Below are 21,221 nucleotides of genomic sequence, written 5' to 3' on the forward strand. Positions count from 1 at the left end.
TTTCTTCTGCCGACATGAGAGCAAACGACATCTGAGAACAGGAGACATTCCTGCTACGTGGGGTCCACGCCCTTCTGTGTCCCTGGGCTCAGAAAGCTCCAACGGCGCTGCATGCCACCGTACCACAAACCAAAATCTCTCCCTGTCTTCCGGCTTTCCACCCGCTACCACCGCCTTCCTTTTCCAATGATTCCTTCAAGCCCAGCTGGGCTCATCAGCCCTCGCAGGGCCCCCGGGTCTCCCTCGGGCTCATGCTTGCTGCGCAGGCGCCTTGCCCACCCCCCTCTCCCCAGTGCCGTCTTTCTGGTCCGGGCTGGGCAAAGCCTCATTCAGACCCAGGCTTCTCGAACATGAATATTCACACCAGGGCCAAATGACCACAAAGAAAAAAAAAAGATAAGGAAGTAGGGTTTTCATAAATGGAACTCATTAAGTGGCTGGTCTTTGTTCTGATACTATGTTTTTCCTGCTCTTTTCATGTTAAAATGTCCTTTCTGGAGCTGGCACTGTAGGGTAGAGGGTAAAGCCACTACCTGTTACACTGGCATCGTGTCCAGGCTGCTTCGCTTCCCATCCAGCCCCCTGCTAATGGCCTGGGGAAAGCAGCAGAAGATGGCCCAACTGCTTGGGTCCCTGATGCCCACATGAGAGGCCTGGAAGAAGCTCCTGGCATTAGCCTGGCCCAGTCTTGGACGTGTTGACCACCTGGGAAGTGAACCAGCAGATGGAAGATCTCTTTCTCTGGAATTTTCAAATAAATAAATCTTCGAAAGAATATAAAATGTCATTTAAAAATTTTAAATTTATTTGCTTGAAAGACAGAAATTTACAAAGATCTCCTATTCACTTCCCAAATGCCTGCAACAGCCTGGGCTTGGCCAGGCCCAAGTCAGGAAGCAGGAACTCCGTCCAGATCTCCCACGTGGGTGGCAGGAACCAAGGACTCGAGCCATCACCAGCTGCCTCCCGGAGCTGCATTACCAGGAAGCCGGAACCAGGAGCAGAGTCGGGATTCAGACCCAGGCTGCAGGTATCCCAGGCAGCATCTTAACCACTGTACCGCGCCCCTGTCCCTAAAGTGTCTTTTCTTTAACGGAATGAGGCAATAAAAATACTGAGTGTATCTTGTTGTTGTTGCTGCTGAGAGCCAGAGAGAGCTCCTATCTGCTGGTTCACTCCCAAAATGCCCGCAACAGCCAGGGCTCGTCCAAGAGCCAGGGGTTCAATCCAAGACTCCCCTTCAATCCTGGTGGCAGGGACACCAGCACGTGGGCCATCACTGTCATGTCAAAGAGCACACATTAGCAAGAAACGGAGATCAGGAGCAGCACTGGACTCGAAGCCAGCACTTGCAGACGGGCCATGGGCATCTTGAGTGTTCCAGGGCTCCGCAGACTTGGCAGAGCGTGAAGCCGGCATATGATGCTGGCGTCCACGTTTATGTGAGTGCCCCAGCCGCCAACAAGCCACCTCCTCCTTCCAGTCCAATTTGCTTTAAGAGCCATTGGGTTTAGACTCTGACTTTCCACGCAAGGGACTTTGCCCCAGCGAAGCCCTTCTGAAGGAGGAAGCTTGCCTTCCACCTGTTTAGAGAGGAGCACCGGCCACACAGCAAGCACGCAACAGAGACCTTGTGACGAGCAAGAAAGGAGGGCAAGCCCAGGGCCTGCGCTGTGACCCAGCGACACCGGCCCCCACGTCTCAGGGCCAGTCTGTCCCGGCTCTGCTAGAAGACCCCAGGCAAGCAGCAGATGGCCCAGGTGCCGTGGGTGATGGGGCAGAGTGCTGGGCTCCTGGCTGCCACCCGGCCCAGCCCTGGTCCCTGTAGCCACTTGGGAATGGGAGATCTTCTGGCAATGGAAGAGCTATCTTTCTATACCTCTCCTTTTCTCTCTCTCATTCCCTCTCTGTCTCTCCCTCTCCCCCCATTTCTCTATCACTCTTTCAAATACATAAAATCTTTAAAAAAAAAAAAAAGTGAAAAGAATAGCCTGGACCAAAATATAAAAACTTAGTTGTTTTTAAAACACCTAAGTCAAATTCCTGTTGATCACCAAATATAACCTATTACCTGGGATACCCACACGGGTAATAGCTGTCTACGCCATCTGACTCCGGTCTATCTAAAGCTTACTCTGTAAATGTTTTTCCCTGGGCAAAAACACTGCCAGTGGCGAAACAGAAGGTCTTCAGCCGGCGAGCCTCACCACTGTACCACGTTCAGGGCCACTGCGCCACAGGCAGTGCAATAAGGGGAAAAATCACTCAGTTCTATCAACAGACTCAAAATGCCAAGAATTTTAAGCCCATCCAGCAGAAGTGGACTCCATTCCGCTATCAACTTCCAGAAACACACTTTCCCCCCAATCCTCCTTAATATTCATGCGTGCCACACACATTGCTCCCTCTACGCAGCCTTCCTTCAAGTCAGCAAACATCTCGGCACCCGGCAGCCGTCCCGATGGGCTTTGGAGGCACGAGAAAAATCTCGGGGAAACCCATGCTCTAGGAACAGCTCCTGACTCCAAATGCAGGCCTGACAGCTTCATCTCCCACAGAAGCACTGCGCTATTTTTAAATGACAAAATTGTGTGGACTTGTCGAGATGGGCAGTGTTGGAGTTCAGACCATTCCCCCACACCCTGCAGGCCGAGGCGGAAATCCTCACACACACACACACACACACACACACACACTGCAAGGCACAGCTCAGCTCCGAGGACAGCGTGACGCGCCTGCTCCTCTGCCTGTCCCCATGTCGCCCACCCCTGACAGCAGCTGTGTGTCTCTGGCAGTCTAAGAAGCTTTCTTCAGCATCCTTCCTAGTTCTCACTGGGGGAAAACCAGCGTGACTCGGAGGCAGTAGCACCTCCCTCCACCCCACCCCCACTCAACATGGTCCCAGTAGCAGCGCGGCTCTTAACGACCCCTGCAGGGAGCTCTTGTCTGTGTACTGCCTCGTGTCCAGTGTCATGCGATGAGGACCCTGTCTGTACGTGCCACCCTGTCCCTGGGGCCACAGAGGTGGCTATTAAAATGCCTGCTGAATAAATGAATTAGATAATAACTTTGGTGGTTTTTAACTGTATAACTCATTGAAATACAAGCACCAAGAAGGCTGAGACTTCAATCTTCCTTTTTTTTTTTTAAGTCTTTTTACTTACTTGAAAGGCAGAGTTACAAAGAGAGGGACGGACACACACACACACACACACACACACATCTTCCATCTGCTGGTTCACTCCCCACTCCCCAGATGGCCACTACAGCAGGCGCTGGGTCAGGCCGGAGCCAGGAGCTTCTTTCAGGTCTCACCACATGGGTGCAGGGGCCCAAGCATGTGGGCCATCACCCACTGCTTTCCTAGGCACATTAGCAGGGAGCTGGACCAGAAGTGGGGCAGCCAGGACTCGAACTGGTGCCCATATGGGATGCTGGGGTCCTCAGTGGCGGCCATGACACTGGCCCCCACTTCAGTCTTCCGAGCCGTGATGCTCCTCCCGTAGAGGCAAGGCCCTGCGTGAGTGAGCGCCCAGCAGCTGTTGGGGACGCGGAGAGAGCGCTGCTCTGTGGAATGCCAGGCGCTGCCCTGTCTACTCCCGCCCTGTCCCATCCTCCACAAGCTGCCCACAGCCTGACAGCCGCTTGTTAGCACATCTGTCTGGCGTAAGGGAAAAGAACGCTCGGCAGCTTCAAGCCAGAGGTAACAGTACCATGAGGGAGAAATGCAGCACACGTCAAGGAGCTGTCGTGAACCCCAGGGCTTTGCAAGTTTTAGGGGACAAAACGCTCCTTAATGGAAAAGCCACTGGGACATCTTAAGGAATAATCTCGAAGTATGTTAGGCCATTATGTTCCAAGAAAACCTATAACTGAGGCACATACTTGATGTTTGCATTTTAGTCTTGACAGCCCACATGTGCCACGCAGAGCACGTGGTCCCTGGAGTAGGACAAGAGGTGACCAGCTCTGCTCGGAGCCCCTTCTCAAAGCCACTGCGCTCCTGCTGGGATTCCTCCCCAGCAGCAGGGTTGGAAGGATGAGAAATGGGTCTCATTTAAAGCCTACCTCCACAGGAAAAGCATTTTTTAGGATTTATTATTTATGAGGTAATTATTTGAAAGGCAGAGTTACAGGGTGGGGCAGGGAGTAGACCTTCCATCTGGGGGTTCACTCCCCAAATAGCTGCAATGGCCAGGACTCTCAGGCCAAATCGAGGAGCTCAGAACCCCATCTGGGTCTCCCATGTGGGTGGCAGGGACGCAATCAAGGCTGACTTCCACTGCTTCCCAGGCAAATTAGCAGGGAGCTGGATCGGATGTGGAGCAGCCGGGGCTTGAACCAACACTAATACAGGATGCTGGCATCAAAGGTGGTGTTTTAACCCACTGTGCTGCAACACTGCCCCTCAATAGGAAATTTTCTATCTCCAGACTCCATTTCTTTTTTTCTTTTTGACAGGCAGAGTTAGACAGTGAGAGAGAGAGAGAGAGACAGAGAGAAAGGTCTTCCTTCCATTGGTTCACCCTCCAAATGGATATGAAGCCAAGAGCCAGGTGCTTCTCCTGGTCTCCCATGGGGTGCAGGGCCCAAGCACTTGGGCCATCCTCCACTGCCCTCCTGGGCCACAGCAGAGAGCTGGACTGGAAGAGGAGCAACTGGGACAGAATCTGGCACCCCAACTGGGACTAGAAACCAGGGTGCCGGCGCCACAGGCGGAGGATTAGCCTAGTGAGCCACGGCGCCAGCCAAGAGAAAGTTTTAAATATTTAAAAGTTACAGTCTCAAAGCAATCAGTTCCCAGGTCAGCTCAGCATTTAATACTGTCTATTTTTCCTCAAAGACCAGACACAGGGACAGCGTTATATGAGCTAGCACTTCAGCCCCATGGTTGCTATCTGGTCCCCCGAAGAGCTTACCCGGTTCTCCACCAGGAACCTTCAGCAGCCTGGAAAGCCGACCCTCTCCCAGGCAGACCCCCCCCCACCCCCATAGCTGTTAAAAACACCCAGGGAGCTCTGTCAGTGGAATCCCAGCAGTCTGGAAAGGCTGTCTTTATTTTGGTGAACATTTAAAGCCACACTCTAACTCCCTTCAGTGTAACTGAGCAGCAGTTAAAATGTATCGAATGCCTACAATGCAACATGATTGCATGCTCCCAGCTGCCACCACTCCTCAGACCATTACCTCATTATTTTACCATCAGAAATCCCAGGCTTAAAAGACGAAGGGATCTCATCAACCAGCTTCACAGAGCAAGCTGCGGCTCCTTGGCAGCGGATTTAGGGATGCATTTCACCAGCGCTTACCGGTCACTAACCAAACACCAGGCCCCGCCCTAAGCTCTGTGGATGCTCACAGAAAACCCAAGGCGCTGAGCCTCGGGGCCTCCCCCACGCCTCGGGGTTTGATTTTGAAGGAAGGTGGGGAATCACTTGTTTGCAGCTTTTATTTACAACTGCTTAAACTGACTTCTGAAACTTGGGGTATCTTCCTACAGTTACATGGGATTAAACTAAACCTTTCGGGGAGGAAATGAATTTGAACCCCAAGAAGCCCGTCTCTGGGTAACGTGGATGTGATCATCCCCCTGGAGCGTAAATGACTTAAATCCATCAATAGGGACAACCCAGGGTCAACGGAGGGCGGGGACCACGTGTCACGTGTGACTCGGAACACCCTTCCCCAGCGGACTGTTAAAACTACTGATAGTTCTCTTGATGTTAAGCTGTGAAGTACTGAGACAAAAGACAAAGTTAAGGCCTGATGGGGGGAAAAGCTAGAATTAAGTAACTAGTCTCCTATCTGATCATCAGATGAGACCTAAAACAAACTAGGCAAAGGACCCAGCAGTTATCGCTAATACCACAGGCCACCTTTTCTCGCTGCCAGCTACCCTGTGGCCAGATGACGTGTTAGGAATTTGATGGGGTGAAAGACCAAGAGTGAGGGCAAGGTTGGGCAAGCCTCTACACTGCAGAGTGCACAGCTGGTTAGGAAAACCCCAGACAGCAGTCTTCTAGAACAAGCACCCTCGTCCTTTCTTTCCAAGCGCTGCGTTCTCTAACACGACGTAGTTAACAGTAGCACTGTGCCTGGTTTTGTCATACAATCTCCCCTAATGATCTGGCTTAGTGTTATTCACATCATGGTTTATTGCAGGTAGACTCATTATGCTCAATGTAGGGGAGAAAACCCGAGGCGCCGAGAGACTGGGTAACTGCTGAAGGTGAGGCAGCGGTCAGTGGTGGTGGTAACAGGGGCCTCTGAATGGAGCCGCTTCACCAAGACAAATGAGCATCATTTCAAGTCCATGTAGCCAACAATGGGCTCAGACGGTCCCTTAAAGCTTTTCTGAAATAAAACCCACCATGATCGGGCAGTGCTACCCCTAGGTCTGAACTCCAGGGGAATGCACACAGAGGCACACTCACCACGCAGGGGCAGGATCACAGCAGAATATCCGAGATCAACACCCACGGAGATGCCCATGGACAGGGCAACGGGTAACATGCCTGTGGCATTCACAAGAGACAGTACTCCACAGCAGTAAGGAGAGCAGGCTACAACTACGAATCTCACAGACACGATACTCAAAGAAACACCCAAGGAAATGCACACTGTCTGGCACCATTCATAAAAGTACAGTGACAGGCAGCACCAACACCAGCGGTACCTTCTAGCAGGACAGGAGGTGACGGGGAGGAACGCGAGGAAGCTGCCTGCAGGCCTGGCCAGGTTCTCCTTCTACACCTGGGTGCTGATCACCCAGGCGTGCTCGGCCAGCCACACAAACATTTCTAACTCAATCACAAACATCAATGGGCCAAAAGCAGAAGGTCCAAAAAGAATACAGGTCAATGAATTTTTACCACAGGTGCCAAGATGACTCACTGGGGGTGTGGGTGGGGGTGTGGGTGGGGGGGTGGAGGTCCAGATGGCACAGTGGAACATCCAGCTGGAATAAATGAGATATACTTACGGAAAAAAAAAAAAATAACAGTAGCAACAAACCTCAAACCTTACCTCACACCAGACACAAAAACCAACTGGAAATCGAGCAGACTTACATAGAAAAACTCCTACACCATACAAACTAAATATCCTTAAAGACAAGAGACAGACTGAAAGCAAACAATGACAAGAGACTTATAGCCAGAATAAAAGAACTCTTGAAATTCAATAATCAAACAAAAGACTACTGAATTTGAAAACAGCCTTCACCAAGTCAGTCATCAAATGGCCAGTAAGCACATGAAAACACGCTCTAATCACTGACCGGCAGTGCAATGCGAGTGAAAACCGCAATAAGAAACTACTGCACGCTCGTTAGAGTCATTAACATGGCAAACACTGACAGTCCCAAGTGTTGGTGAGCATGTGGGGGTGCCTGTGGAAGTAACAGAATCCAACAGCCACATCTACCCCAAGACCTACTAATTGCATGGCTAGGTTTGTACTTGAAGAAATGAAAACCTTTGTCCACACAAACACCTGCACGGAGAGTTCACATCAGCTTTATTGATAATGCCCAAAAACTGCAACCCCACATCCATCAACATGGAATCGACAAGTGATGGCGGAGGTACGATGCGCTTGTCGTTTTTGTTCCTGATTGCCAGTACTTAGTTCCTAAAACCCTTGCAATCTCCAAATCGTAAGTGTCTTTGTACGGTAATGAGAGGCTTGGGGGCTGGGGACCCCAGGCAGCTGCAGGATGAGGGCTGCTCACCAGAGAAGCCCTGACATGACTGGAAGGCTGGAACTGTTAGCCCCCACCTCCGGCTTCCAGGAAGGGGATAGCGACCGGAGGTTGAGTCTGATCAACAATGGCCAATGTTAAATAATTAAGTCTGAAGTGAAGCCTCCAAGAAGCTCCTACAATGACGGGGTTCGAGAGGCTCCGTGTTGGTGAGCACACGGAGGTACGGGGAAGATTGCGTGCCCGGAGATGGCACGGGAGTTCTGCATCCCTTCCATCCCTTCCCCAGCCCTTGGCATGTGCATCTCTTCCTCTGTTCCCGAGCTGCCGCTGTCTTAATAACCACTAACAGGAAGCAAAGTGCGTCCCTGAGTACTGTTGGTCATCCCAGCAAATTACCGCAGCTGCAGAAGGAGTTGCTGGAAGCTCCGATTCGCTCATCAGATGTACAGGTGACAACCTGCGACTTGCAGCTGGAACGTAAAGCAGGGGTTGTTTGTGGGACTGAGCCTCTACCTGTGTGTCTGCGCTAACTCTGGGTCGTGTCAGAACTGACCTGGATCACAGGGCGCCCAGGTATCAGAGCTGGTCGCTGGTGTGGAGAAGTACACACTCATAACATCACCAGCGTTATGACACGAGCAGTTCAGAATGGTATGTGTACACAATGAATAACAGTAATTAAAAAAGAATGAATTACGGATACACGCCAACAGCATGGATACATCTAAGAAATGTTAAGAAGCATAAAGAGGATATACTGGGAGTGGGCTTTGGCCTAACTGTTAAGGCACCTGCATCCCACATTGGCATTATCTGGGTTCGATTCCTAGCTCCAGCTCCTGATAATGCAGATCTGGGAGGCACTGTTGTTGGCCCCAGTGCTGGGCTCCTCCCATCCTTGCTGGCTCCAGTGCAGCCCAGCCCAAGCAGTCCAGGCACTTGAGGAGTGAACCAGCAGGTGGGAACTCTCTCCCTCCCTCCCGCTGCCTCTCAAACAAGCAGGCACAACTAACCAATAACGATAAAAATTGGATTCCCAGGTGATGGGTCCAGGGGTGGTTTGGGAAGCCCTGAGCCTTGGTGAGAGTGATGGAAACAGTCTGCGCCTTGAACATGGATGTTCTACACTTCCATCAGCTTAGAAACTGAAAGCCAAACAACAAACACCACCTCCGTGCCGGGCAAGACCACGGAGCAACATGGCACGAAGGGTCTGTGCACTTGGTCTGAACACAGGCTCCGTTTCTAGCGTCACTGGGACCAGGCAACATACAAGACGAGCATCTCTATTACAGAGGACAAGGAAGTCTCGAAAATGAATGTCAAAGGCATGCAGGGAACAGGCTAGAGCTCCTGATGGCCAGTGCTGGACATTCTGAGCAATGAAACCAAGTAGAACCGGGTTACAGCCCAAACTGTATCTTACAACAACAATATTCAGGGACAAGTGTTTGACCCAGAAGCTAAGCAGCCAATTAGGATGCTCCCATCCCATACAGGAGGACCTGAGTTAATGCCTACCTCTGACTCCTGCTTCCCAGTCCTGGGAGGCAGCAGTAGTGTCGCGTGGGAGACTGGGATTGAGCTCCTGGCTCCTGGCCCCTGGCCTTGGCTCAGCCCAGCCCCAGCCATTGAGGACACTGGGGAGTGAACAAGTGGATGGGAGCTTCCTCTCTCCCCTTGCCTCTCAATTGTTTTAGGGGCTGGCGTGGTAGCTCAGAAGGTTAAACTCCCACCTGCGATGCCGCATCAGAGCGCCAGTTACGAGTCCCAGCTGCTCCACTTCCAGTCCAGCTCCCTGCTAACGTGCCTGAGAAAGCAGTGGTGGATGGCCCAAGTACCTGGCACCACCCGGGAGACAGGATGAAGTTCCTGGCTCCTGGCTTCAGGCTGGCCCAGCCCTGGCTATTGTGGCCACCTGGGGAATGAACCAGCATACAGAAGACACCTCTCCCCATCTCCCGACCCGTCTCCCTCCTCCATCTTGGATGCTTTTCCTAACATACAATAAGCTAAAACTGCTCTAAAAAAGAAAGTTTTAATAACAAAATCCAAACAAAACAAGTTAGAAAACAGTGTGTACAATGTGATCTTTTTTTTGGGGTAACATTGTGTGTTTGTGTTTGCCTGTGTGTGTGTACAGAGAACATGTATTTAAAAGTCTGGAAATGATAGAAATCAATGTGGTCTCATTTATCTTCTATTTGGCTGGTTATACTCTTTACATTTCCTAACTGAAAAACAAGAAGGGAAACAGAATCTTACTTTATAAATCAACACCCGACCGGCTCTGTGGAAAGGAAGGACTGAAGTGACAGCCAGCGAGGGCCCCTTCTCGGCACGGCTCGGCACGGCACGGCACGGCACAGCACGGCACGGCACCAAGCCTGCTTCCCGGCTTCCCGGCTTCCCGGCTTCGCTTTCTCCCTGCGCTCACTGTCCACGTGCCCTGTGGTCCTCACCACCGGGCAGGTCAGAAGGGTGCCCACGGCGTCAGAGGAGTGGGAGCGGGTGAAAGAGGACTGTCGACGGTCAGCAAAGCAAGAAGCCACCAAGATGCTGAAGCCTTTTCTGAACAGGAAACTTCTCAAAAATTAATTCACCGGGGCCAGCGTAGCGGGTAAAGCCACCGCCTGCAGTGCCGGCATCCCATATGGGTGCTGCACCACTCCCAATCCAGCTCCCTGCTATGGCCTGGGAAAGCAACAGAAGACGGCGCAAGTCCTTGGGCCCCTGCACCCACATGGGAGACTTGGAAAAAGCTCCTGTCCCTTGGCTTCGGATCAGCGCAGCTCCAGCTGTTGCAGCCAATCGGAGAGCGAACCAGTGGATGAAAGACCTCTCTCTCTCTCTCTCTCTCTCTCTCTCTCTGCCTCTCCTTCTCTCTGTATAACTTTGACTTTCAAATAAATAAATAAATCTTTAAAAAAAATTAATTCAGCAACCAACCAGTTTTCACAAAGCCCTAATAGTGTTCGTTCAATTACTATGCTGTGTTGCCGTCTGATATTGACTGAATCCCACACTGGCAGCACCAAACTGGTGACCTAATTTCACGTTTCCAACCAGAATAAAATGGACAAGTGAGGAAGCTTCCGGATGGACAAGCAGAATGCACGCCACAGTCGGCCCCTTCCCCTCAGGACCAACGGAAAAGAGAGACCCCAGGCTCTGCTCACCCACCGAAAGGGGTCCCTCAGAGATGAGGGATGGCTGTCACGGACGGCTGACACAGCCACACGCAGCCAACTGCGATGGCGCAAAGTGGAAGCAGTATTTCCGGCACAGCAAGCCGAGGAGCCGGGAAGTAGGGGCCCAGCAGCAGCCACAAGTGAGGATCTGGGGCCCTGAGCTCCAGTGGCAGGTGCAGTTGGGTTCCAGGGCACACCCACTCCCCGGCCACGCCCCCCAGTCAGGAACTCAGCACTGGCTCCGCCTCTGTGGAGGGCAGAGTCTGGAAGTGTGGCTCCCAGCCACAGGGCTCTGTCCCGGGCAGACACCGGACTGAAGGTGGGCCGTGCACCTCCACCTCCTCCCTCGGCCCCCGCACCTTGATTGAGAAGCAGGAAGTCACAGCTGCTTTACAGGAAATCAGAGCGTGAAAGAGAAAAACAAACTCAATTAAAATGTTTTCCTCCAAACATGTGGAACTTAGAAAAGCTGACTGCATACTCAGCTACACAGGAAACTTTAACCAACTTCCCAAATTCATAAACAGTCTCCATTCATTCACCAAATGTAATTTTTCAAAAATGCACACCAAATATCCATCCTAAATAAATCCACACATCTGGGAATGTTGAAAGTTTTAAATAACTCTTAGATTACTGAGAGAAACTCAGAATACAAATGAGAATCTAATTAGAATCAAATGGGAACAAAAAATATTCTGCATTAAAATGCATAGGCTTAGAGCCATCCAGTAAAAGCCCAGAAACACTGAGAATGGAGCAACCAAGACTTCAGAGCCAGCAGGATAAATAAACAGGAGAAATCCAAATAAAGCTGAAAGAAGGAACTAATAAAAGCACTAGCACACAGCAATGAGAAACGCCAGAGCTGGCAATGAAACCAGAAGCCAATTCTTTTAGATTAGGATTTTGGGGGGTAAAGTGCTGCAGAGTAGCAGTTCAAGTCTCCACCGCTCCACTCCCAATCCAGCTCCCTGCTAAGGCGCTGGGAGAGCAGTGGAAGACGGTCCAGGTGCTTGGGCCCCTGCACCCGCGTGGGAGACTGAGAAGAAGCTCCTGGCTCCTGGCTTCAGACCGAACCAGCCCTGGCTGCTGTCCCCATCTGGGTAGTGAACCAGCAGATGGAAGATCTCTCTCTCCGTAACTTTGCCTTTCAAGTAAATAAATCTTTTAAAAAAAAAAAAAGATTAGTTTTTTTAAAAAGAAGAAACCATTGTAAATAAGCTCAAGAAAAAAGCATAAATAATCCACATGAAGACAAAAGCAGGAAACAAAATCACAAGAAATTATACAAATGACACACACCACAAGCACAACTTAAACCCACGGCTAGAATGAACGATTTTCTAGGAACATATAAGATGCCCAAAATCGGCCTAAGTAGTAAAATCTTTACCAGTAACCATAGAAACAGATGGTCATTGAAAGGCTGCGTGCAGAGACAAGGCACCAAACCCAGACAGCGCTACAGGAAAATGCTCAAGATTTCCAGGTACAGTTACCCTTTATTAAAAAATAAAAGAACAAGAGGCGTCACCCGAGATTCTGAGGCTGACGCTGAAGCCAGGCAGCTACGAGAAAGGAAAGCACAGTGAGGACGGGCAGGGAGGACGCGCAGGGCTCCCGAGCTCTCCTTCTCTGCTCCTTGCCCGCGGGCGCAGGGACCTGGCCCCATGGCACTGCCGGGCCAAGGCACCAAACGGCAGGTGAGCCAGCTCCACGCCTCTCCGCAGCCTGGAGCCACTGAGGTGTGGCCCAGTGGACCCCTGATGTCTGAACGGCTGTGAGCAGCCCCCACCGACTCACTGCGCATGTGGGCAAGAGTTCAAGTGGGCAGCAGCACAGGATGAAAGCAGGCTTGGAACTGGCAGACCAGGGGGACTGGCCCGACATTGTTGTCATTCCACACAGAGAAAGTAGCTACTTACTGCTTCTTCTTTGAAAGTAAATCATGCTGGTCCAAGAAGGCGGGGGTGGGGGATGGGGAGTGGGGAGGGACGGGGTGGGGGGCAGACAGAAGAGAGGGAAGAAAGTCTTAAAATTTAACATCTGGAGAAGAATCTCACAGTACTGGCAGAATCTCAGCTCGGAAGAGCTCTTGAAATGATCCTTTTAATAGACATGAGACTAAACTATTTATTGGAGCATTTCCCTCTGTTTATCTTCTTTTTAAACTAGGGAAGAAATAAACATGATAGATTTCTCTTTCAAAAAGTTTTAGGCTTGGTTATATAGGAAGCAAGGCCCCCAGTTTGGACAGATATATCTGAGGGTAGGTCAGTATTTTTTTTTTTTTTTTTTTTTTTAGGATTTATTTATTGATTTGAAAGGGAGAGAGAGAAAATATCTTCCATCTACTGGTTCACTCCCCAAATGCGCACCACAGCCAGGGCAAGGCCACGCCAAAGCCAGGAGCCAAGGATTCCATCTGGGCCTCCCACAGGGGTGGCAGAAAGCCAGGGATCTGGGCTACCATCCACTCTCTGAGGCACACTAGCAGGCACCTAGACTGGAAGCGTGGATTAGCCAGGGCTCAACCAGGCACTCCAGTGTGCAACATGGGGTTCAAGTGCTGGCTTAACCCACTGCAGGCAGGTTAATAATCATTAACTGTAAAACTAACAATCATAAACACTCACATTTATTGAAAGCTTATTATGCAGCAAAAACTATCACCACACCCTATCGTATCTAACACTCAGGACAGATAAGGAAGCAAGGCTAGGTAGGAGAAGTCACTTGCCCGTGACCGCACTGTGAGAGGAAACAGCGTCTGGCTGCCGCGCCGCGCGTTTCTGAAAAGGTGTGATTACGGCGACAGATTGACAGACAACATAAGGAAGCCAGAAGGCCCCGAAGAAACATATGTTCTAAAAAGCAAACAAATGTGACTCAAAAAAGTAAAAAGAGAACTCTGCGAGGTCCCACCTCTATCTAGAGAATGAAATACAGAACTGCAAAGCGGCGGTACCTCATTAGACATGCATTTACAACAGCTCCTCAGACAGAACTCACGCCTGGCCTGCAGCACAGCGACATGGCTGCCCACCGTCACGGCCAGCCCCTCGCCCAGTCCTCTCCTCTCCAGCCCTGGCGCCCCCGGGCCCACGTCCTGTCTCTAACTGGCCCCTGTGGACACTGCATGTAGATGACCTCGTTCAGTGGCGACCTTTTAGGACTGGCTTCTTTTACTTAGCGTCATGTCTTCAAAGGCCACTCACCTCATTCACGCTGTGACCGATGTTAGAATTCATTTCTGTTTAACTGCCAAGTAGTGGTTCCTTGTGAGGACATACTATGTTTGTTTATCCACGCATCAGATGACGGACGTCTCAGCAGTTACCACATTTTGATTACGGTGAAGGATGCCATACATATTTGCATAACAAGGTTTTGTGTGGACTCTCTCCTGTTGAATTTTCTTGCATGTTCTACCAGAGGCAGAGCTGGCTGGGTCACATGGCCCAGCACTCCATTTCCAGCTGCGGAAGCTGGGTACTTAGAAAGGTTTGTCTGGCTCACAATCCGGGCGGCCAGAGGTCCACACCGGATGCTGCCAGCACCCGTGGCCACATCACAGCACGGCAGAAAGACAGGAAGAGAAGCAGAAGCAGGCGTGTGTTGAAGGGGCCATGCACGGGGTGGCTTCACTTTCAACCACTCACTCTCACGAGAACTCACTCTTCATTCAGAGAGAGCAGGGTAAATCGCAGGTGACACCCACCATGACCTGACTGCCTCCCACTGTGTCCACCGCCTCTTGACTGGCCACACAGCAGCCCGAGCTGCCAGCACACGGACCTTTGGGAAACACACTCAAGCTAAATCCAGACCACAGCTAAGGGTAATATCTTGCGGGACCATAAGACCCTTAGCCAAGGTGGCTGCACAATCTTACACCATCGCCGGCAACACAGGGGGCTCCATTTCTCCACATCCTCGCCAACACCCACCAGTCTTGCGGATGTCATGGTTTTGATTTGCCTGTCTCTTAGGACTCTCATTGAGCATCTTAGAGGTGTTGATGGCTACCGGCCTTCCCTGGAGAGATGTCATTTCAGATCCTTTGCTCATGTTCAAAACTGACGCTCTTGTTTTTTTTTTTTTTTATTGTGGAATTGAGAGTTCTTTATATATTCTGGATACGTATGTCCTACCAGACTCACAAGTTACAAATGTTTTCTACTATTCTTTGGGTGGTATTTTCACTTTCTTGAAGTATCCTTTGAAGCACAAAAGCTTTTCTTTTTGATGAAATCCAATACATGCACCTTTTCTCTTGTTATCTGTGCTTTTGTTCTAGTACCTAAGGTTCCAGCCCGGGGCCGGCATGGGGCACAGCAGGTTAAGCAGCCCCCGGAGATGCTGGCATCCCATATCAGAGTGAGAGTCTGAGTCCCGGCTGATCCACTTCCGATCCAGCTCCCTGTGAATGTACCTGGGGAGGCAGCAGAAGATGGCCCAAGTACTTGGACCCCTGTCACCCAGGTGACGGCCAAGGACACGGCTACCAGACACTGCTCCTGTTAGGAACGAGTGAGCTCTCCCCCGTGTGGCCAAGACGGGAACTGAGTCACTGAGCCGTGACTCCCAGCCTATCAGTGACTTCCAGTGGGAACGCTGAGTCCCCGCCCACCTGCTAATCCAGACGGGCTCCTTCGACTTTCACGAGGTATTCTTCAGTCTCCAGTAGGCTGATATTCAGACCCAAGTCTGTATTCTCTAAGCCTGACTCGATGCACGCACCCACCCTGTAAGACAAGCCTAGAACCCAGCGTCAAGCACAGACTTGCAGAGCAGCCAGCCGAGGCCACGGACTGGCGCTCTCCAGGTTCACGGCCAGAGAGAGCAGCTGAAGGAGCTCCAGCTGCGATCTGCCAAGCAGATCTGGTGGCTCCAGTCCCCAGGCAGCCGAGACCAAGGCTGGAAGGACTGCCACAATGCTGACTAGAGGAAGGAAAACACACCCTTGTTATTTGCTTTCCGAATGTTTTAACTACCACACAAAACTTGCACATACCTATGTGTGTGATGCTTCAATACACATATAAACCGTGTAATTGTGAATCAGGTAAACAGGGGCCAGTGCTGTGGTGTAGCGGGTAAAGCTGCCACCTGCAGTGCTGGCATCTCAAATGGGTGCCGGTTCAAGTCTGGCTGCTCCTCTCCTGATCCAGCTCTCTGCTGTGGCCTGGGAAAGCAGCAGAGTCCTTGGGCCTTGCACCCACGTGGGAGACCCAGAGGAAGCTCCGGGCTCCTGGCTTCGGATTGGCCCAGCTCCGACCTTTGCAGCCATTTGGGGAGTGAACCAGCGGATGGAACCTCTGTCTCTCTCTCTGCCTCTGTTAACTCTGCCTTTCAAATAAATAAATCTCTTTTAAAAATAGTAATATAATAGGCTGGCGCTGCGGATCACAAGGCTAATCCTCTGCCTGCGGCACTGGCACTCCGGGTTCTAGTCCTGGTCTAGGTGTCGGATTCTGTCCCAGCTGCTCCTCTTCCAGTCCAGCTCTCTGCTGTGGCCTGGGAAGGCAGTGGAGGATGGCCCAAGTGCTTGGGCCCTGCACCCGCATGGGAGACCAGCAGAAGCACCTGGCCCCTGGCTTCAGATCAGCACAGCACACTGGCCGTAGCGGCCATTTGGGGGGGGTGAACCAGCAGAAAAGGAAGACTTTTCTCTCTCTCTCACTGTCTAACTCTGCCTGTCAATATATATGTATATATATATATATTAATATAATAAAAAAACTTTAAAAAAATCAGGTAAACATATCTATCTCCTCAAACACTTAGCATTTCTTTGGTGAAAACATTCCAAATCTTTTCATCTAGATTTTTAGAAAATGCAAGCAGGGTGCCTTATTTTATCCACAGCCACCCCACTATGCAACAGAACACCTGAACTTCTCTCTCCTGACCTGGCAACTTCTCCCTACCCACAAATTATTAGGTAGAATGTTGATCAAGTACCTCTTAGATTAAAAAAAATAAATAACCCTCCCATTAAACTAACTAAAGTCTTGGGCCATGATTTCAAAATTACTGAAATAGTCCCTCAACTAAAATCTCTGCTTGTGATAGTGATTCAAGTCCAGATTGTTCTTAAAACTCTATCAAAATCCTTCTTGATCCTTCCAGGGCCCCCACGGCCTACAAATTGCTTTCTCTGGAGCTCAAAGTGCAAAACCCAGTTTCTCTTGATCTACTTTCCCAACACGGTCATCCAGATACAGTTTCCTTAGCAGATCACAGAGCACAAGGCGAGTGTTATGCCTTGGCCTTCCTGTGTGAAGCACGCTGTCCCCCTGCTCTGACACCTGACCACTACTTCCTGAGCCAGAGCGTGGGCTCCAGGGCACGGCACGGCACGGCATGCGGCGGGCACTAAGCCAGGCCCTGGCGAACAGGGCTCCTTGCTGCGTGCCGTGGCCCCTGCACCAGCTCCTGCATTCCCTCCCCGAACCCTCTGAAGAAACCAAGGGTCCCAGAGGATGCCCGCCCAGGGCTGCACACACTGGGCCACTGTCTGGTGACTGGAATCCTGCTCAGTCTGGGGTTCCAGCTCACTTCTGTCTCCGCCCAATCACTACGGTCAGTAATAGTTATCTGCTCTCTGCAGTACTTCTGGCCTCTGACTCACATATATACTATCATATCATCAAACGCTAGAGCACCGGCACAGAGGGCTCCTGATTACTCCCTGCCCCCCCCCCCAGCACACACACAGCCTCCCCCCCATCAACATCCCACACCGGGCAGCACTTTGTCACAGGTGATGAACCACCCGGACACAGGCAGAGGTGGCCGCGTCCAGGTACAATGACGCGCACCTCCTCCCCCACTCGCAGTACCATCCAGGGTGTTTTCACCACTCTGAAAACCCTCTGTGCTCCGCCTGGTCACCCAGGCAACCAGCGATCTCTACTCCATCTCCAGTCTGTCTTCTCCAAACTGGCATCGAGTTGGAGTCACTTAGTATGTTGACTTCTCAAACTGACGCCTTTCCCTTAGACGCCTTACAAATCCATAAGGAAAGACACAGACTCCCATTAAAACGTGAGCAGGTGGGCAGCGGGCAGAGCGGTTAAGCCACCGCCTGGGACGCCCAACTCCCACTCTGGGAAGCTTACATGTGAGTCCCAGCTCTGCTCCCAATTCCACGTTCTTGCTAACACGCACCCTGGGAGGCCGCAGTGATAGCTCAGGCAGGTAGGTCCAGGCCACCCAAATGGGACACCCGGATGGAGTTCCCAGCTTCAGCCGAGCCCACCTCTGACTACTGCAGCCATTTGGAGAGTGAGGCTGCAGATGGGAGATATCTCGCTCCATATCTCTGTCTCTGTCCCTCTCTATTTCAAATAAATAAAAGCAATTTTTAAAAATTTAATTACTGGGGCCGGCGCTGTGGCACAGCAGTTTAACGCCCTGGTCTGAAGCACCGGCATCCCATATGGGCCCCGATTCAAGGCCTGGCTGCTCCACTTCCAATCCAGTTCCCTGTTATGGCCTGGGAGTGCAGTAGAAGATGGCCCAAGTCTTTGGCCCCTTTGCCCGCATGGGAGACCCAGAGGAAGCTCCTGGCTCCTGGCTTCGGATCAGCGCAGCTCCAGTCATTGCGGCCATTTGGGGAGTAAACCAAAGGAAGGAAGACCTTTCTCTGTCTCTCCCTCTGCCTCCAATGGTAGGCCAGGCCAAAGACAGGAGCCTGGAACTCCATCCAGGTCTCCCACGCGAGAGACAGGGACACAAGTACTTTGGCCACCTTCTGCTGCTTTCCCAGGCACAGTAGCCAGGAGCTGGATTGGAAGTAGAGCAGCCAGAACTGGAACTAGAGCCCATACATGATGCCAGCGTTACAGGAGGCAGCGTAACCCACAGTACCACAAAGCCAGCCCCCATCAATTAATTTTACATTTTTTAAAATGGCCTAAAGATTCAGACAGACATTTTTTCAAAGAAGATATACAAATAAAAGATGTTCAACATCATTAACTGTCAGGGAAATGCAAATTATATGTACCACAAAACACCACTTTACAGCAAGACGGCTAAAACAAGATGTAAGTGCACAAGCAAGGGTGTGGGACAGGAGCCCTCTGACTCCGAAGGCAGGGGTGCAAGTTAGAAAACAGCTGCACCATTCCCAACATCTTGCACACAGACTTCCCACGGGACGCAGCGACTCCACCTCGACGTAAAATACCCGAGAGGGCCCGTGCTGCGGTGGAGCAGGTGGAGCCACCATTTGCAGTGCCAGCATCCCACATGGGCACTGGTTTGAGTCCTAGCTGCTCCACTTCTGATCCAGCTCCCCTGCACCAGGGAAAGCAGCAGAAGATGGCCCACGGCCTTGGGCCCCTGCACCCACATGGGAGACCCAGAGGAAGCTCCTGTCTCCTGGCTTCAATCTGGTCCAGCCCTGGCCATTGCACCCATTTGGGGAGTGAACCAGTGGATGGAAGATTTTCTCTGCCTCTCCCTCTCTGTAACTCTGCCTTTCAAATAAATAGATAAATCTTTAAAAACAAGATCCAAGAGAATTAAAACCCAGGGTCACACAAAGTCTCAGACACTAATGTTCACGGTGGCATTAGTTAGCATCAGATGGACAAAATGGGGCAAATCCATACAATGGAGCATTACTCACCCATAAAAAAGCAACAGAACGCTGACATAGGCTACAGTGTGGGTGTCCCACACACATAGTGGGCAAAGGAAAGAAGTCATCCTCAAGTCCACAGAACGCCTGCTCCCACTAACCAGAGTGCCAGTACCGGCCATCTACAGAGATGGACAGTGGACTTGTGGTAACCAGGGTTTGAGGTCAAGAATAGGGGGTGACTGCTAAACCACAGGGGGCGTCTTTTTGCAGCAATGAAGAGATTCTGGAATTAGCGCTGGTGTACAACTCTCTGAATATATAAAAACAGGGAATTTAAAGGATGAAACTCTGGGTATAACAGCTATACCTCAACTACCCAATTAAATGCGGCAGTGACCTGAAGATTAATATAAGCCATATTTATTGCATTTAAGACAAGCCCTTCTGTCTTAGCTTTTTCAGGCTAGAGAGTTAGTTTTAAGAGTCTCAAATGCCATGTTGCCTGGAATGGCAGGTGTTAAACGCACTCCTTAAACAGAAATAAAAAGACAACAGGCATCTATTGTAAAAGGGGGAGCAAACACAGCGCCCGCTCCACTCGCGTGTACAGTGGAGCTGCACCAACACAAGCGCACCACCAAGAGAAGCAAACAGCAGCGCAGGCAGCCCGCTGCTGCTCACCCAGTGCCGTCAACGCCGCCTCTGTGCCCCTCCCCACCTCCCCCCTGAGGCCCCCCACGGCTCAGCTCCAGGCCACGCTCATCTCACGCCTGCCGCGTGACAAAAGGCACTGGCATCTCCTTTCTCTGATTCACTTTCACCATGAAATAATTATCTGTTGGACAATGAATGAAGTAGTCATTGCAGAATTCTTCTACGCATAAACCCCGGCTCAGCACCACCTACCGAGTAGGAATTCCTTTAAAATTGAGAGTTGTCTTGTTAAGAGCACAAATCTCTATCTAGCACGCAGCACTTGCGGTTTCTGTCACCCCATCCCGCTCACCTTCTGGTCTCGGGCCCATCCACCCCAGTCAGACTGCTCCACTCACTGCCCCCGGGCTCCTCCAGGCCCATGGGCACCTCTGCTCATGGGCCCTCCCGCCCCCTCCAGGCCTACTCAGGTTGGAAACAATAAACACCGACCTACAGGATCAAGCCTGGATTACCAGGATTCAGAGAAACAAGGCTACTGTGGGGACAGTCGGGAAGTCAGTTGGCAGAGACGAGGCAGACTGTGCCCCATGTGGGAGAACCTCTTATCCCAGGGTCGGGGTCAATCCCTTGCATGTGGGAAGGCAGATCTAGACACAGATACAAACTGAATCTTTTAAAAAAAGATTTGTTTTACTTATTTGAAAGTCAAAGATACAGAGAGGCAGAGGCAGAGGCAGGGCAGGGGAGTTACATCCACTGGTTCACTCCCCAGATGGCCACAATGGCCGGAACTACGCCGATCAGGAGCCAGGAGCTTCCCCCAGGTCTCCCACAGGGGTGCAGGGGCCTAAGGACTTAGGCCATCTTCCACTGGCCTCAGCAGAGAGCTGGATCAGAAGTGGAGCAGCCAGGACTCAAACCAGCACCCATATGGGATGCTGGCACTACAGGTAGCGGCCTCACACGCTACGCACAGCTCCGGCCCCCAAATTGAATCTTAAAAATATGCCTCAATCTTTCAAACTGATCCATTGTTTTGTCTTCTAAAGCCTTTCAAAACAGTTTT

The 21,221-nt window shown here is 51.1% G+C and overlaps 1 protein-coding gene across 5 annotated transcripts in view; it reads right to left on the reverse strand.

The window, feature by feature from the left end:
• SMURF1 (SMAD specific E3 ubiquitin protein ligase 1) overlaps nt 1-21,221 on the reverse strand; it is a 107,846-nt gene that overhangs the window by 24,864 nt on the left and 61,761 nt on the right. The gene's annotated exons all lie outside the window — the stretch shown is intronic.

The sequence above is a fragment of the Oryctolagus cuniculus genome, chromosome 19 (genome assembly GCF_051225735.1).
Source record: "Oryctolagus cuniculus isolate XC-2025 breed Fujian yellow rabbit chromosome 19, ASM5122573v1, whole genome shotgun sequence".
NCBI classification, from domain to species: Eukaryota; Metazoa; Chordata; class Mammalia; order Lagomorpha; family Leporidae; genus Oryctolagus; species Oryctolagus cuniculus.